At 41.0% G+C, this 19,871-nt stretch overlaps 1 protein-coding gene across 1 annotated transcript in view; it reads left to right on the forward strand.

Moving 5' to 3' along the window:
* The first annotated feature begins 6,721 nt into the window (after positions 1-6,721).
* The window catches only part of LOC124480054 (major vault protein), a 70,413-nt gene continuing 57,263 nt past the window's right edge, over positions 6,722-19,871 (forward strand). The window contains exon 1 of the mRNA XM_047039098.1: positions 6,722-6,821. The gene's annotated coding sequence lies outside the window, so the exon portion shown is untranslated. The remainder of the gene's footprint in view (positions 6,822-19,871) is intronic.

A 19,871-nucleotide genomic window follows, 5' to 3' on the forward strand; every position in this document is an offset into this window, starting at 1 on the left:
TCCCTGTGTCAAAATCAAGACAATTGCATTTGAGCCACAGCACATGTATTATTTGAAGCAAAAAAACATGTGCATATTTAGATGAGTGCCTATTTCTTTTGGCCATTTCTATTACTTCATTAAAAATGTATAGCCTATATATTGGCTAACAGTAATATCAAATGTATAATGATGTACGAAAAATTAAAACAGACCATCACAGATGCCATTTCAAAAAAGGTACAGCAACGTCTCTATTTCCTGAGAAAAATGGTAGGTAGTGTAGTGGTATGGTTTGGGAATCTGAATCTGGCTAATAAGAACAGGCTTGATTGGCTTGTCAGAGTGGCCGGTAAAGTCATTGGGGTAAACCAAGTCCAGCTCTCTGAGCTTTATGTTAGGCAGGTCGCAAGGAAGATGCAGGCCATATTGGCTTGTACTGACCATCCCCTGAAGGGGACGTTTGAGCTCTTGCCTTCGAGGAAGAAGAAGAAGGTATAGAGCTCCCACACACAGAACAAAACGATTTGGGGACTCTTTTGTTAGTTTTGCTATTGGGAAGCTAAATATGCATAAATGAATGGCATTCATGGACGGAACTATGAACTTATTCTGGGTTTTCAACATTAAGTGATTCTTGTACTGTATTATACTGTATTGTGTGTTGTCGGGTATGCTGTTTATGTAGTATTTTATGATGGATTGTATGTATTTTGGTTCCTGTCTACAAACAAATGTCCCCTAATGGAATCAATAAAATTGACTTGATTAACTAGGAAGAGAGATCATATTTCTTCCATTATTAGCTTCTCTCAACTGCCTCCCTGTAAATACAGAATCAAATTCAAAATCCTTCATCTCACCTACAACCATAATGGTCGAACTCCATCATAACTTGCTTATAAGCTTATAAGGCTGGATGTCCCCCTGTCCCCATCTCTCACTGTAAAATCTATAGTTGCTGGACGTAGTCTCTGCTTGATGGGTCTCACACCTCATTGTGTAACTTAGTGTCACATTGCTAAGTCATGTGTTGATAAGTAAGGGTCAAAATGTGGTGTGATTGGTTGTTCTTGTGCATAAAGGGAATTGTGAAGCATTGTTCTGTGTATTCTTCATCTCCTGAGACCTTCTCCTCAGTCTGGCTTGTCTTACTCCTTCTTCCTCACCTCTTACTCTCTCTGGTTTACAATAATCAAGGTAGAGTAGGTAAGATTTAAAACTGTCGCTTTGTAACATGTTTACCTTGTAATTGATTTCATTCATTTGCAATGTTCTTAAATGTATAACTAATTTCACCTTGCTTTGACCATTCTTGCACAGATTTAACCCATTGTCAAATAACTACAATTTCCATTGGTATTGACATAATTTGGTTAATGTTAACACACTATTCAGTTTCCCCTCTTCCATTAAACCATAGGGGAAGTTTTTGCTGTTTGGCAAATATTAAACACCCTACAAACGCATAGTACTTTATTACCCGACTGGAACGCTGCACTCCCAGAATATTTGATATATTATAAAAATTGTTAAAAATGCAGTTGTCTGGACAGATAATATTGTTTAAAGTGTGAAAACTGTGTGAAATCTTATTAATAGAGGATGATTATCCTTAAATAACCATACAGATTTTTTTTTATAAACAACTGTAGTTCTTATCCTCAATATAGTATGATCAGTTCAGGTGTGTGAATCAAGATTAATATGAATTTAATCTGGATATTATGACTACAAATGTGTGTCCCGGAGACGCCTATTCTTCCTGAGGAGACTGAAGAAGTTTGCGATGGACTCAGTCATCCTCACTAACTTTTACAGATGCACTATAATGAGCATACTGACTGGTTGCATCAGTGTGGTATGGCCTATATAGTGTAGTCCATTCTTCTGAGTTGCTCAACCTTCTATCAGACACCTGCACTTTATAGATCTATAATAAATACGTTGATTTTGTCTTGAACTTGTAATTGGTGATTCACTTCATTGACTTGGTACTTTCACAGCAATTGGGTACTATCTAATATGTCTTCAGTCTTAACCCTGTAAGTTTGTCTGCATTTGTGAATTTAATGGTATAGAATAATGTGTTAAAGCTTTATATTATGAGCAATATCAATAGGCTAGTGTCCAACTTTTGTATCAGGTTATAACAGTCTGCTGGTTTTGTTAGTGTTGGTGCACACACAAAAATTTAAACCTTTACTGTCGGTTTGAAGTTGTTTAATTTGCTATCTTGCACTTCTACACCAGTGCTAAACAGAGACGTGTAGTCAGAAGGCAAAATTATAAATAAAAACTCCCATTAGCAATAGGCTACATTCATTAGTAACTCATTAGCACCACCAAGTTAGCAAACACATATAAACTCAATACAATTACACTACACTGTTGCCACATGTTTGGAAATAACAAAATACAAGCAATATAACAAATGTAATGAATGCTAACTTTACAAGCATAAAACAAACTGTATTGTGGTCACGTAAACTTTTCTAGGTTGTGGTTCAGTGCAAGCACGGTTTCTTTGGTAGGCTATAATTGTTAAATCCTACTTGAGAAAGGACACTGTTCACAGCTGTCAATAGGAAATTACCATTACCTGAATTACTTGTAGTGATTGGGAGGTTATTCCTGTTCTGATGATGGCATAAACCCTGTTAAGATTGTTGGCTCTATGTGCAATGTCTGGGTTTCCTCTCCCTCGTTTCTGTTTCTGTGTCTTTGTTTCTGTTGCAGGATGGCAGGCAGGTAGAGGAGCTGTGATTGCTGCTAGAGCACACCTGTGATCTGTGCCTCGGTCTTTAATAAGCTGTGCCCTAACAAGCTGGGTCTCTCCATTACTAGTAGGAACATCACTGTTTGCTTTTTAGTTTGTAATGATTCTCTACACACTCTACATTTACATTTATTCATGTAGCAGACGCTTTTATCCAAAGCGACTTCCAAGAGAGAGCTTTACAAAGTGCATAAGTCACTGATAATAACAACAAGATAGCCCCAAAGCATTGTGGGTAGCCAAAACAAGAAGCACACATTGTGAACAACCACAAAATAAGTGCCAAAGGGAAGAACCATAAGAGCATGTAGTTAAACAAGTTACAATTAAACAACATGAATCTCTAAGTGCAAGTGTACCTGTAGAAAAAAAAGCAAGCAACAGTAAAAAAATAAAATAAAAATAAGATGCTCTACACTTGCACTGATCCCACATCCACTCCCTACACTACTGATTTACATGACCCTGACATGCAACCGTTTCTTTGTAAGCACTTTTTATTGAATAAATACAGTGTTATCCTTATTTCACTTCCTGAAGTCCCTAAGTATGCATCTAATCTTCCTGTGAACCCGGTTATTACATCTTTAAAGCAAGTACTGGTTGGCTACACACCTCATGCTGGTCTTATACAGATGTGTGTATTGGCACTTTGAAAGGTTTGAATTATTATTATCCACATATCAATGTATAATTGTTAAATCCACTGCAACAATAGGACAAAGGAACACCAACAAAATGTGAATAGCCTACAAACAATGAGAATACTACAGGCTAGAAGCAATTCTAGGTTTTAAAACTGGGGGTGCAAACACATGCTCAAAATTAATACTAGATCTTAAAATGTATAATTAATAATTACAGTACAACAAACCATGATAGAATGTACAACTCTATCACTTTAACGTGTTCTAAAAACGTTTCTTTTTTTTTAATTACATTTGAAAATTTAATGTTTTCATCCCAACATTAGGGGTTAAAAATATGGAGGATTATAGGGGCCAAAACTAAATAAATAAATACTTGGATAAATAAATAATTATATAACACAAAGCTTAAATAAATGACACAAAATATATAAATGTTACATGTATTTGTGTGTATTTATATATATATGTTTACGTTTTCATGTGTTTCATTCATTTATACTTACATTTACTTATTTATACTTACATGTATTTATTTATACTTACATTTATGTATTTATACTTACATTTATCCACGGTGAAACTTCCTGCAGCAAAATAAATCTGTCGTCCCCTCGTCACCAAGTCAGGGGGCGGGTCAAAGCCTCTGATTGGTGAATGAACAGTATTACACACCAGGCAGGCTCAACCAGTCGATCAAGCTCTCTTCAAGCTACAGGGATCCTCTATCGCCTCACTCTACAGCTGCTAGGGGTGTGCGACACTGCACGATGTGGTATAGATCCGATACCAAGGAGTAAATACAGGGCCAGTATTGCTAATACCGATACTTTGGCCTTAGAAAAGCAGTGGAGGGGCAAAGTGAGTTTGAGCGAAGTTAGACGGTGTTTGCACAACCACTATGATGTAAAGGGAGTTGTGTACTCAGTGTGGAATGAAACTTAAGTATCGATCTTATCACGCTATCAATCAGGCTATTGATACCAACGTTGGTATCGATAGTTGCCGGGTTTCCCAACCCGGCCACTGTCGGTCTTAAGATCGATATGCCCACCCCTATGCTGTATCATCTCGCTGAGGATCGTGAACACATTTTCATTGATGTCTGTCTCAGTTAGGGCCAATATCATTCCTATAATTTCAGCGAAGCTCTCAATATGATGTAAAAAAAAAGTGAACTGGCAGGTGCCTCCATCTCTTCAGCTTCCGCCAACATTTCGACCACTGTAGCATTCAATATTTCATTCATTGAATCCGCACAAGGTGCTGCCACCTTGGAATAGTCAAAAGCAGTCGATTCAAGTTGAACCACCAATCAGAGGCTTTGACCCGCCCCCTGACTTGGTGACGGGGGGACAACAGATTTATTTTGCTGCAGGAAGTTTCACCGTGGATAAATGTAAGTATAAATACATAAATGTAAGTATAAATAAATAAATGTAAGTATAAATAAATAAATGTAAGTATAAATGAATAAATGTAAGTATAAATGAATAAATGTAAACACATGAAAACGTAAACATATATATATATACACACAAATACATGTAACATTTATATATTTTGTGTCATTTATTTAAGCTTTGTGTTATATAATTATTTATTTGTCCAAGTATTTATTTATTTAGTTTTGGCCCCTATAATCCTCCATATAAAAAAGCACTCCCTGCACCTGCGGTAAAATCCTTTATGCTACAGGCTGTGTGCACAGTTGGCTACTAGTTCTCAATAAATACATTTTAACTTATGAAACATGTAGCCTTATGGACGACTTGATTTTACTCAATAACGTATGAAAACTAGATAAAAGTCAGTGACTGCGGCGACGTAGCTACTTAGTAGGTGTGTTGTTTGGCGACAACGTCTGTCTCACAAGGCTTAGAGGCAACGTATTTATCTCAGACGTACTTAGTAGGCATAAGGTTTTTTTTATACTTTTGAACATGCGTCGCCGTGACGTCGCCACCGGTAGACGTTCCTTACATGGCGTCGCCGTCAAGTCGCCGCCAGTCTCTCGTTTGCAGTCCCAGGGTCGGACTGGGACTGAAAAACAGCCCAGGACTTTGAAACACAGACCGCCCCCCCCCCCCCCATCCACTTTCTCCCTTACTTTCTTTTTCCATACTTTTCTCTGTTTCTGCCTCTGCTATTTGATTTATTGAAGAACAATAATCAGTTAACTATATTCAATAATGACAATCAATTCAACAAACTAATTTCCATATAATATCCCTGTTAACAGACTGACTATTGTGTACAGTTTTAGTGCTGCACCTGTTATAGTCTCTCCACTGGACCCTGTCACCACAGCAGCCTCCATCTCTTTCCCTGTGTCACCTGTGCCTGGACAGAACAAAAAATCATGACATTTGCATTTGAGCCAAATAGCACATTTATTATTTAAAGCCAAAAAACATGTTGTGCATATTTAGACGAGTGCCTTTTTCTCTTGGCCATTTATTTTACTTCATTTAAAATGTATAGCCTATATATTGGCTAACAGTAATACCAAATGTATAATGTTTTTAGAAAAATTAAAACAACATGGTTTGGAATTATATTTGAATTTTCTAAATGTCAAAATTACAGCAGCTTACAGCTACTTGCACCTGGCGCCTCTGGTACGGCATCTTCGGGATGCAAACTCTCCGTCTTTTGACGGCGTAAACATGTATTCTATATTCTACATTGTGCAGCATTTGCTTGATGTGCCCGTTGTTTTTATCCTTTTCTTTTTTCCTCTCCATTTTTTTGCTAAAGAAACAACGATGTTAGCTAAAATAGCTCCAACGAATTGGCTGTACCCGGAAGACGATTGATTTTTGACCAATCGTGATCTGTAAAATGGACTGTGCACCGTTGGAGTTTACACGGGGAAAATGCCCACCCCCACCCTTTGGATTTTGGATCGCTGAAGTTAAACAGTTGAATGGTATTAAGGCCGTCCTCAAAGTGAGCGTAAACTATTAGGATTTATTTCTTGAATAGTGTCGTGGCCGTAGCGGCCGTTTGTTTGACCGGCCGTTCGGGAAATCTCCCGAGTCTCCCGATGTCCAGTCCGACCCTAGTCCTATTCAAACATCCACATGGTCTGGCGGCGACGTATGGTTAGGCTGCTCCTTATCCATCTCCTGGTAAGCCTAGGAATGTCCCTTTCCGCACCCCATACTCAGAGCCGTTTTCAACTCCTCCCCGACTGCAAGCGGCCACTCTCGCCGGTCGTTTCATGCAGCCATAGTCCATGTCGAACGGACCTATTGTTCTGTAAAGCACGTGATGTACAACCCGTCTTCCGGAAAACTGCCTAGCATTTTACAGGCAGGCACGCCCCCAAACACACAATTAGTTTGTGATACCTATGTATCGCAGGTAGCAGTGAAATCCAGGAGGCAAGGAATCAAGACATTTAATTCAAGGTAAGATTACTTTAGCGTACTTCAAGTGAAAAGGCTCTATGCCTACATTGTTCTGCTCTCATAGCACAATTATCAAATTAAACAAATCAACACTTCATAGTCAAGGCTCAGTATGTGGTAGGAGTGCATGTGTGTTAAAAAAAGTGTGCAAGAACAGCCCATGACGCACCTTTCAAACTTATTTGCATTTCGAATGAACTCATTCTGTAGGCCAAGGGATGTGATTACACTTGAGTTATGCTTCTGTGCTCTCTAGCATAAACATTATTTAAAAATTATTGGCTTTGTGAAATATTTAGGCAGATATGTAAATAGGTAGGTGAAAGCAACTTTGAAAACCATTGCTGTTCTTCAAGCTACAGTAGGCAGCAAAGTATGGCCTCAGAAGATCATTTACTCATTTATGGAGCCACACCCAGACTAAATGCTCATACAGCCTGGAATTTCACAACACGGATATTTTCCATGCTTTTGTCTCTCACAAGTGCAAACTGCCGATAATGCAGTCAGTGATGTTGGTGAGACACGTACACAGAGATTCCAGGAACTGTAGATTGATAGTGCGCAGTGCCTGTGATGAAGTAGGTGGAACACACACACAGATTCCTGGAATAAAAAATAAGGCACAGTGCCCATAATGCAGTTAATGAGTAAGATGTCAGAGACACGCACAGATTTCTTGAATGATTGATAGATAGTGCAGTGCCTGTGATGCAGTGGAAGATGACAGTTGTTCTCAGTGGCTTTGGTACTAATCACAATTGAAATTCTCAAAAGTACCTTTTTAACCTCAGCATCATCTAGTCACTTATGCACATCATAAAAGTAGGGCTGTCAAACGATTAAATCGCGATTAATCGCATTAATGTCATAGTTAACTCGCGATTAATCACACATTTTCATCTATTCTAAATGTCCCTTGATTTCTTTTCGTCCAATTCTTTTTCCTCATTTTAATGCTCTTATCAACATGGATAGGGGATTGGATTGCTTGGTGCAAATGTTTATTTTATTTTATTGAAAACAACATTGCAATCTCCTGGCTTTGACGAGGGTCAAAGAATTCGCATCAGCTGTGTGCTTGGCCATCAAGTTGTATTTCAGACTGGACATGCTGTGATGATAGCTCAGTTCACAATTACAAAACACACGGATCACTTTGGTCTTGTCAATGGATTTGGGAACTTTTTAAAATTAAACTTTCCATTCAGAATCTTATTGGCATCCATTTCGGCGTCTTGTGCTCGCCATCCACTCAAAACGTAACGTTAGCCTACTACTCTTAAGCCGGCTTGCAAGCCCAAACAAGTGTGTGCGTAGGGCTGCACAATTAATCAAATTTTAATCATGATCACGATTGCGGCTTCCCACGATCAAATTCACGTGATCGAGCGATATTTAAAATGTGTCATTCCGTTAATAGAACGCTCCGTATCAGTTATTTTTTGCAAAGCCAATCTAGCTGTCCGTAAACCAATAGGTGCGTTCGTCATCGGTTGCGGCTTCATGAAATGACCAGCGAGAGTTGCCGCTTGCAATCGGGGAGGAGTTATAAACGGCTCTGTAAAGTCGGAAAATTTGTCATTTAATGTATTGGGCTATGATAAACTCTCTCCAATCTGTAGGCTGCAGCTGGCTGCGGCGCTGCATGGAGTTGAATACACCTATTATCTGATCACGAGATGTTCCCTGCACCACACAGCTTAGGCCCTGTCCTCACTAAAGCCCAAGTAAATTTAAAAACGCATACATATGTCTGCGTTTGCACCTCCAGTCCACACTAATACGGCGTATTCGGACACTGAAAACTGAACTTTTCGAATACTCTCCCCTAGCATAGAGTTACTATAACTAGAGTAAGCTACTTTTGTCTTCCAAGATGGCGTCCCCATTCATTTCTATGAAAAGTGCTCAGTGGCACAGTGAGGCAAGCGAGAGCGCGAGACTGGACGCAGCCATCTTTCCACTTCCGTGTCTTCCTGTCTAGCTTTAAACAGTGGCTCTTTTTTCCCTAGCTCCGAGAGCTCATGTAAATCGGCTATCGGCCAATGTGAACTTTTGTGCTCGTGCCCTGTTAGTATCCGCCAGCACATTTGTAGGCAACTTTCATTGACTAAGCAAATAAATGGGTTGCTAGTTTACCCATTTCGGATTGGTTTCAAACTAAGTAAAAATCTGGAAAAATTATTGTATAAAAAACCTAGTAGTATGAGCCAAGTTTGAGAATCAAACAAAAATTATTGGGGGAGATAGTTTTGTAAATGTTGAATGGAGTTAATAGAAAAAAACGACCGGAAGAGTCGGAAACCTAACCGTACATGCAATACCACCTACATCCACCGGGGCCGTTGCTTCAAGCCGAGGGGCGAGGGGTGGGGGCTTGTCCCCTAGCCGGAGACATTTGAAAACGCCGGGTTCGCGTAGTAGTGTGGACGGGGTCCACGGAGCTTTTCAGATACGATGACGTTCAGTTGCTATGGCATTGGGTGTAGCTTTCGCTCTATAGCTATAATGTCAAGATGAACATAGAAGGTGAAAGAAATATGCTGCTCCATCTCTATAATTTATTTACCAGTTTAGTTAGTGTACTAAGTATCACATAATAGATACGCGTTACTCCTACGCAGAAGGCGAGTGTTGTACCCGGTGTGCCTGAACAAGGCAGAGTTTAAACCTAACATAGTGTCGATTCTGGGTGAGACCTGGCTGAGCTGGTGGGAAAAAACACCAAATAGTATTGCCAGAGGAGTATGTAAACAGGGCACCGTGGCGTGAGGGAGGGGCAGGAGTGGCGTAATCATGACAACGATTGTCATGTACCCGTGTTAGTGTGGACGGCAAACATTTGGAAAACGATATGAAAACGCTTGTGTGGATGGAGATTGTTTTTTATTGATTGTAGATTTTGAGTTTTATTCACATCCACTCTGCAGGTACAATGCATTGTGACAATCAAATTTGATTAAGTTAAAATCAACAAATAATTGTGATAATTAAACGTGATCTCAATATCGATCAAAATAATTGTGATTATCATTTTGGCCATAATCGTGCAGCCTTAGTGTGCGGCGTGCCTGTTGTTTTGTTTCCGGTCTAGCTAGATCCGCTGTGGTGTTGTAGTTTTTCTAACGTCGGTAGTTGTTGCAACAGCATGTGAAAAAAAATACAATGTTTGCTAGGCCAAAAAGAACGTTAATCGCGCGATAAAAAAAATGTATGCAGTTAAAATGGGTTAGCGTTAACGCCGTTAATAACGCGTTAAACTGACAGCACTGCATAAAAGCAATTTCTCATTCATTTAAACATATTGCCCATTCTCTGGTATACTCATGCAGATGATTACGTAGCCAACAATTGTCTGCTGTTTCCTACATTTTTAGTTAATCCTATTTTTATTGCTTCCTACAGGTACACCTGCACTTAGAGATTAATGTTGTGTAATTTTAACTTGTTTAACTACATGCTCTTATGGTTTCTTCCCTTTAGCACTATTTTTTGGTTGATCACAATATGTACTTCTTGTTTTTGACTACCCGCAATGCTGTGGGGCTATCTTGTTGTTATTATCAGTGACCTATGCACTTTGTGAAGCTCTCTCTTGGAAGTCGCTTTGGATAAAAGCGTCTGCTAAATGAATAAATGTAAATGTACATTATTAATAGCTAATGTCATGTTGATCAAAATGTATAATATATGTTCTCTGTAAAATGTTCTTACCCCCACAAACATCTAGTTCATGTACAACGGTTGAGCCAGCTGTCATAATTGTAGGCCTAATTTACTAAACAGTTCTGCGTAAGGGGTGTTTGCTTAACATTAGAATTTTTTATTTTGTGCTATGCATTGCTGTAAAATAGTCTTGCATTTTCTGTATCACATTGACTTAAGACACCGACAACTGACGAGGAGGCAGTTTAATCAGTGTATCTGTTTTTCAATGTGTTTTTTTGGATTCTCAGTAAAAAAAACTGATAGTTTTTGGATTCTCCCAAAAAATGACAATAATAATCAGACCCTCCAGGAATTTGCAATGTTGCGATCGCACCGATTCACACAATTCCCAGCGAATTCAGCGCGCCTCGGAGAGGGCGTTCCACGTAGACGAGGGCGTTCCCATGTGTCCGTTTTTTGGAAAACGGAGAACCCTTAATCAGCCTGACAATAAGCCTGCCCCGGACCACGCTAGTTTTGAAGCATAAATTACTATAGTAATTAGGGCTGCAACAACGAATCGCTTAAATCGCTTAAAATCCATTATTAAAAGCGTTGGCAACAAATTTTATTATCGAGAAACCGTCTTTGTGTGGAACTTCTGTAGTAAAGAACATGAAAGGACCATCAAAAGAGTACAACGGAGGGGAATCAGGATTTTCTCACTGGGGGTAGATGCAGTGTACCACCTCTACCAACCCTGAAGGATAGACGGGAGACGGCTACAGTGAAACTGCTGAAAAGCATGCTTGAGGAAAGCCACCCTCTGCATGACCTCATTCCACCAACAAGGACTAGGGCCACAGGGTGGATTCTAAGAATTAACTCGGCATCCCGATTTGCGAATTTCATGAAAAAAAATTTGGCCATTAGGGCCGGCCCAAGCCTTTATGGGGCCTTAAGCAGAATTGATTTCGGGGCCCCTCGGTGACGCCAATACAATTGATTACTACATACAATTTATTTTTAATGCTTGATTATTTGCACACTATTAATCTAATGCACTAATTTCATGTGCTCTTACATTTACATTCATTCATTTAGCAGACGCTTTTATCCAAAGCGACTTCCAAGAGAGAGCTTTACAAAGTGCATAGGTCACTGATAATAACAACAAGATAGCCCCAAAGCATTGCAGGTAGCCAAAAACAAAAGTACACATTGTGAACAACCAAAAATAAGTGCTAAAGGGGAGAAACCATAAGAGCATGTAGTTAAGTAAATTACAATTACACGACATGAATCTCTAAGTGCAAGTGTACCTGTAGGAAAGCAATAAAAATAGGATTAAATATAATACAACAGTTTAAATCAGCTACCACTAACCAACAAGAGCAACAGTCTAAGCAAGAGTCATTGTGATCCTTGAGGAAACTAGCGTTGGGTTCAACAAACCATTCCTAAGTACCGTTGTACTCCCGGAACAAGTGCGTCTTGAGCCTTCTCTTGAAGGTGGAGAGACAGTCTGTGTCTCTGATGGAGGTGGGGAGGTGATTCCACCACTGGGGGGCCAGGCAGGAGAAGAGCTTGTGTTGGGACCGGGCGGTCTTGAGCGGTGGGACCACCAGGCGGTTGTCTGAAGAAGACCGTAGGTGGCGGGTGGGGGTGTAAGGCTGCAGGAGAGACTTGATGTAGTCGGGTGCAGTCCCGTTCACTGCTCGGAAGGTCAGTACCAGGGTCTTGAATCTGATGCGGGCCGTTATGGGTAGCCAGTGGAGGGAGATGAGGAGCGGGGTAACGTGGGAGCGTCTGGGTAGATTGTAGACCAGGCGGGCCGCTGCGTTCTGAATCCTCCGAAGAGGGCGGGTTGCGCATGCTGGTAGACCGGCGAGCAGCGAGTTGCAGTAGTCCAACTTGGAGAGGACTATTGCTTGGACAAGCAGCTGGGTGGAGTGCTCAGACAGGTATCTCCTGATCTTCCCGATGTTGTAGAGGGTGAATCTACACGACCGGGAGACCGCAGCAATGTGGGCCGTGAGGGAGAGCTCGTCATCCATGGTAACCCCAAGGTTCCTGGCAGAGGATAAGGGGGTCACCGTCGCAGATCCCAGGGTGATTGAGAGGTCGTGGGAGATGGAGGGTTTGGCCGGGATGATGAGAAGTTCCGTTTTGGCAAGGTTCAGCTGGAGGTGGCGCTCGGTCATCCAGGCGGAGATGTCTGCGAGGCAGGCCTCAATCCTAGCTGAGATCCCCGGATCGGTCGGGGGGAACGACAGGTACAGCTGCGTGTCATCAGCGTAGCAGTGGTAGGAGAAGCCATGGGAGGTGATGATTGGTCCAAGTGAGGTGGTGTACAGAGAGAAGAGGAGGGGTCCAAGGACGGAGCCCTGTGGGACACCAGTGGAGAGCTGGCGAGGGTCTGACACTTTGCCTCCCCAGGAGACCTGGTATGATCTTCCCGACAGGTAGGATGAGATCCACTGGAGTGCAGTGCCAGTGATCCCCATCTCAGAAAGTCTGGAGAGCAGGATCTGGTGGTTAACCGTATCAAACGCCGCAGAAAGGTCCAGCAGAATGATGACGGATGACCTCGAAGCCGCTCTGGCAGACTGGAGGGCAGTGGTGACTGAAAGGAGGGCAGTCTCTGTGGAGTGTCCGGTCTTGAAGCCCGATTGGTTGGGGTCAAGCAGGTTGTTCTGAGAAAGAAAGTTAGACAGTTGGTTAGATACAGCACGTTCAATTGTTTTAGAGAAGAAGGGTAACAGTGATACCGGTCTGTAGTTCTGGAGGACGGCAGGGTTAAGGGAGGGTTTTTTGAGTAGAGGGGTAACTCTGGCCTGTTTGAAGGCAGAGGGGAAGGTGCCAGAGGTAAGAGAGGAGTTTAGAACATGGAGCAGAAAAGTTATGATCAAGGGGGAGATGGTTTGAAAGAGAGGGGAGGGGACAGGATCAAGGGGACAGGAGGTGGGGCGATGAGAGAGAATGAGGTCAGAGAGCTCTGCCTCGGACAGGGGAGAGAAAGAGTTTAGACATTTAGTTGGGTCAGTCATGGAGGGTGAGGGGGTAGGAAAGGTGGGTTTAGGGAACCGACTGCTAATGTCGGCGACTTTTTTCTCAAAGAAGGAGGAGAAGTCGTCTGCTGTCAGGATGGAGGGAGGGGGTGGGGGAGGTGGGTTAAGAAGGTTGGAGAAGGTAGAGAAAGGTTTGTGGGGGTTTGAAGCAGAGTTAATTATGTTAAGAAAGTAGAGGGTTTTAGCACCAGTTATGTGAGAAGAGAAGGATTTAAGGAGGGAGTGATACTTATCAAGGTCCAGATCGTCTTTGGACTTGCGCCATCTCTTCTCAGCTGCTCGAAGGGTGGACCGTTCTTCACGAATAACATCCGTAAGCCACGGGCAGGAGGGAAAAGATCGTGCAGGCTTTGTTGACAGGGGACAGAGAGAGTCAAGTGATGTAGTTAAAGTGGTTAACAAGGTGTCGGTGGCAGTGTTAGTGGGGTGGGACGAGAACTCGTCAATGGCCTCTTGTGGGCCCTCTGATGGCCAAAGGGGCCCTAAGCAGCCGCTTAGTTCGCTTATGTCTTGGACCAGCTCTGTCGGCCATACTGCAGTGTTTCCGCTATGTTGGCCCACCACGGCAACATTTCTGCAGTATCAGAAATAGGGCTGTACAAAATTTTAGGCCGTCTATCAGCAGTGATTGTTAGAAAGCATATCAGATGATAGCACGGACACGCGCTTCACAGCGCAGTTGAGATTGCATGTGTGCATCCTTGAGAACTGTAGAACTAAGATGAGAACTAAGTCGTATAACTTATGTTGTCAGTTAATTTAAGCCTGTTTTCGTATTAGTCTATAGTTCTTGCTAATTTAAATTAAGTTAACTGGTGATTTTCATTGTTTGTAGGCTATTCTTCCCCTGCTAGCGAAATTGCACATGTCGATTCAATAGTGATTGCTGCCCTTGTTCACGTTTGTATTTTAGGTGCATTATTATGCTGAAGTAGTTTTAATTAATAAATAGTGGGTATATCGTTATTATTAGCTACTAGAATGCTTAGCCTATCAAGATCAAATGAAGCAGACAGTGTACAAGCTTCCGAGTGGCCCCTTAATTGATAGTCTAGGCTACTGACCATTTACAATAAGTTATTAAGTCAATTATTCATTGGCAGCATTTATGCCATTTAGAACATACTATATGACTGTAGGGTGTCATTAAGTTGCCTAACTTTATTTCTTTCGGGGAAATAAGACAAAAATATGTGCAATTTTACATGAGCTATTAGACTGTTACATTAACCTGCTCCAAAATATAGGGTTAGGGTTCACACTTTGTTTCGGCCGGGGAGGGGGGGGGGGGGGGTCGGACAGACCTGCCCCCACTGCAAAAAAAAAAATCCTAGAGGAAACACTGTACTGTATGTATATGTATGTGCGAACTTGAACAATTATTTACGAGCACGGTGCGCGAGTGACGGGCTGTTATCAATACACAAAACAACATTGCGATGAAGTGAAGCACCATTGATTTCACATGGAAAGCAAGCGACGGAGTCGCGACTAACATCTCATAATGACGCGTGAGCGACGATTCGCTACCAATGGGCCAGAGCCACATAAAAAGAGAGTTATGACACTCTTGATCTCGCCAACACATGATCACTTGGTTTAAGTAGCTCGCAAAAAAAAACCCACTGCTGTCAACCTGTTTGGTTTTCAATAGAACAGACAGTAGCAGCATCTTCCAAATGATGATGTGTCTTTGGGCAAGGCACTTCACCCTCCTTGCCTCGGGGGGAATGTCCCTGTACTTACTGTAAGTCGCTCTGGATAAGAGCGTCTGCTAAATGACTAAATGTAAATGTAAATGTAATGTAAATAAATAGAGAAATACATACATAAATAAATATGGCTATGAAATAAACTCTGAAATAAAATAAAGATGGCAATAAATAGATAAATATAGCTTTATATAATTATATAGCTGAATCCATTTACCAACATCAATAAATAAATAAATGTATTTATTTCAAAATGACGTTTTTGTAAAGATAACATTTATTTATTTCATTGGACTTTTATTTCCTAATGCCACGTGTATTTATTTTTGAGACATTTACACACCACATTTATTTCCACATATATTTCCACACCACATTTATCTCCACACCACATTTATTTCTGTGCTGTATTTGTTTCCGATCTCACATGCAAACGAGAGGAGCGTGGTTATCTTCAGACCAACGCAGCTGCACACAATATCGAAGGCAGATAGGGACACCTAGATTCGGTAGATAATGGAAGACATTAGCCATGTCAGAGATCGCATACTGGCCTTATAGATCAAATTGATCAGCATGGCTTGTCAGGATATATTATTTTGGCACACATAGTAGATTTTGTAGAGGTACTTGGGCGGATAAGTGCTCTACAGAACATAGATATTGAAGTCTTAAATAGTTTGAGACTCATCGAGCACTGTTCGTGTGCAAGATGTACAGGTAGTGGGGGGGTGATTAGTGCCAGGTAATGTTAGCTAACACAGCAAGCAACCGTCGCTACGCCTAAAGGCTGAAATATGCTTCTGCGTCTCCATTTACGGATGGGCGGGCGCACGGATACGCACGGATACGGACGGATAGACTGCGTTTATGGTTCTCCGTAGGCTGTGGGTGCTGAAAACAATTCACCGCCAGAAGAGTAGGTGGAGCAACGGTTTTTTGTGAGACGTAGTCGAGTGTTTATTTACCTAGGTTACCGAGAAGTCTGAGAAAATTTACAAATTAGCCGTTTCATCAATAAAATATGCACATTTTCAGCAACTGCACTGCCCATTTCTCGTCACAGTTTGCCTAGTCCTACTTCGCTCATGCTTACGTGCTGGGTTGAAAAATGAATATTTATTAACTATAAGAATCACAACCAAATCGAATGACATTATTTTCTCCGGCCAAGACAACAAAATATAATATTTCTCTGTTGCACCGTTCCCCACTCAGCTTCTATGTAAGTTCGCACGCTGCAAGTTTTCAGGCAGTGATAAGCGCGCTCTGATGATTTGCATGTTAAACAAACAATATTTTTTATTTGTAGTACATTGTAAGAGATACTAAATACCATCGGCATTTGGTTACAACAGGACTGGTGATACGAGTCTTATTATTAGTAGGCTATTAGCGGCTGAATCTGCCATGTCCAGCAGCCATTGAGTCGGATCGCAAAAATGTCTGGGGTTTTTTTTGTGTGAAAAAAAAAAGCTTTTCAAATTTCGATTAGTCGATTTTCAGACGTTTTAGTCGAGTCTTGGTCGACCAAAGAAAATCTTAGTCGGGGACAGCCCAGTGTTTCCCACACATAGACTAATTACTGGCAGTGCGCCACAGAATCAACACCGGCCGCCACATATTGCGTTTCGTCTAATTTTTTTATCTGAAGATAACCATGCCCCTCTCGTTTGCATGTGAGATCGGAAATAAATACAGCACACAAATAAAATTCCACAAATAAAATGTGGAAATAAATGTGGTGTGGAAATAAATGTGGTGCGTAAAAGTCTCTAAAAATAAATAAATGTGGCATTAGGAAATAAAAGTCCCATGAAATAAATAAATGTCTGTACAAAAACGTAATTTTGAAATCAATAAATGTATTTATTTATTGATGTCGGTAAATGGATTTAGCTATATAATTATATAAAGCTATATTTATCTATTTTTGCCATATTTTTTTTTCCAGAGTTTATTTCATAGCCATATTTATTTATGTATGTATTTATCTATTTATTTACCTGTTTATTTATTTAATTTTGACTAACTCAGCGTTCCATAATATCTCGATTTACTGACATTTCCGGTATATTAACACATAATATCAATTGGTTACTGGTGTGTTGTATTATGTATATGCCTGATAATCTATTAACATTTATGTGTTACATTAAAGGTCACACGACATGCCGTTTTTGGATGCTTATATATAGGAATTAGTGGTCCCCTAATACTTTATCTGAAGTCTCTTTCCAGAAATTCAGCCTTGGTGCAGAATTATAGCCACTATGAGTAGTCCCACAATGAGCTTTCCTCAGAACGCGCTGTTTCTGTGTCTGTAGCTTTAAATGCTAGATGAAGAAGAGAGGCGGCACCATAAGCTTATGTTTACAGTGGATGTATTGCAATGACTCGTAGACCCGTTGCTGTAAGATACCTCGAATTTGCCCATTCTCATCTGATAACCCTGGTTTGCAGAGCTGCACACTCAAGTCATTTCAATGTGGGGAAAGACGGATATTGCATATATATATCGCTTATTCATATCCCTTCTCCCAAGTTTGTTGGATAAAAATCTTTTAGGAGCACATGTACTCCTTGGTGAAAACATTAGCGTATAGCCCTGACTAGGCTACAGCTGCATCCCATGTAGCAAATTTAATAGCAAATGGATGTGAGATGATCGCATCTGAAGACATATTAGATAATACCCAATTGCTCTGAAAGTGCCAAGTCAATGAAAGGAATAGTTAGGATGAGTTCAAGACAAATCAATGTATTTATTACACATATGTGACGTGTATGTTACACTCAAGGTGAGTATCACAGAAGACTGGACAATGAATGCAGGAAATCAAGAGAATATATGGTTTCTCAATATGGGAGGATACAAAACGATTAACATAGCCTTTGGCAGGCACTGAAAAAGGACACTGTATGCTAGATAGATTTTGTTTAGGTCTTTCGATAGGGCTTCTAGAAATTACTTTGTCGCTTTGTCAGAAATATAAATATCAAGCATTGCACAGCCAGTCGGTAAACAAGTTAAGAACGCTTTATTGCATGCGCCCGCAAGGAGACAAAACAACACATGCCATTGTGCTTACAAAAGGATGTTGGAACCCGGCTCTCGAAGGACCATTGTGTCAGAAATATTAATCTATCAAGCATTGCCCAGCCAGTCGGTGAACAAGTTAAGAAAGCTTTATTGCTTGCGGCCGCAAGGAGACAAAACATTACACGCCATTGTGCTTACAAGTTTGTCTGCTAGCATGTTGTGTTGCTAGCTATTTAAACAGCCCTGCTCTTTTCAGTCATTGGCTAAGACAAAGGCATGCAAATGAACCATGGCTCTTCTTCATTGGCTCCCTTGCATAGACCTGGTGCGCGTGTGTGCGTGCGTGTTTACAACATCAACCCTGATTGAAACACAACAACAGGATCTCCTTATATCGTTAAAGCTCCTTCACAAAGGTGTCAAGCAGATGGTCTCCAGACCTTGCACCACATCTTAGTCCTTGTCACACAGTATCTCCTTAAAATAACCAAAACCCCCCTCTTCTTAAGGCCGATTTATACTTCTGCGTCTCCGTTAACGGACAGACGCACGCACGGAGTCGGACGGAGTCGGACGGACTGGTTGAATTTATACTACTCCGACGGCTCTGCGTGCTGAAAGGAATTCACTGCCAGAACAGTAGATAGCGCTGCACTGCAATGCTAGCTAGGTTATCGAAAAGTCGGAGCAAATTTACAAATGAGCCGTTTCATCAATAAAACAAGCACATTTTCAGCAACTACACTGCCCATTTCTCGTCACATTTTAATTCAGATGCTGATTTACATGTACTGTTTAGCTGAAATAAGAGTTGTAAAAACTTACAACAATGGCGGTCAAAGGATTCTGTTTTCTTGTTGGTCACGGCAACCCCGCCCCCACCCCTGACGCAATCGGTTCTTAATACGGACCAATCACAGCCAAGGGGTATCCGTAAAATGACGCACGGACAGATGGATAGTCAGGAAAATCAGGAGGTGCACGCAGAGCTCTGCGAAGGGCTCGGAGAGGACACGCAGAGGGCGTTTCTTGACGGAGAGGGCGGCCCCCGTGTGCGTGTGCATAAAAACGCAGAAGTATAAATCGGCCTTTAGTCCTCAGTCCCAAGATAAGGGTCTTGTATGTTTACCGAGAATTCAGAGTTGGGGGTAGGCCTCTCTTTGCACCAGGGAATACTGAACACAGAATCATTCTTATACAGTATAACAGTTACATCTTCAATTTTTCCAACAGCTTCTTCTATTTTGCTCATTCAAAGTTGCATGGCATTATTCACTTTGGCAAAATTGTGATTTCTGACGTACATCAGCGACACAGGCCTTTTTCTAGTCACACCTTAGAAAAACCCAATTTATGGCTATGGAGGCATATTAAAAGAATAATAACAGTTTATCAATGATACAAGAATCATAATAAATAGATAGGCATATTTCTCTCCCGGACATAATCAAGGGTTATGTGCTCATGAGCTTAATATTGCAAGGTATGAATCAAACATTGTTTATTATATTCAGAACATTTCAAACAGTATAGAAATAATTAAGTAATCGCTATCTTTAATTGTTGTTAACTG

This window comes from Hypomesus transpacificus, chromosome 17, assembly GCF_021917145.1.
Source record: "Hypomesus transpacificus isolate Combined female chromosome 17, fHypTra1, whole genome shotgun sequence".
NCBI lineage: Eukaryota > Metazoa > Chordata > Actinopteri > Osmeriformes > Osmeridae > Hypomesus > Hypomesus transpacificus.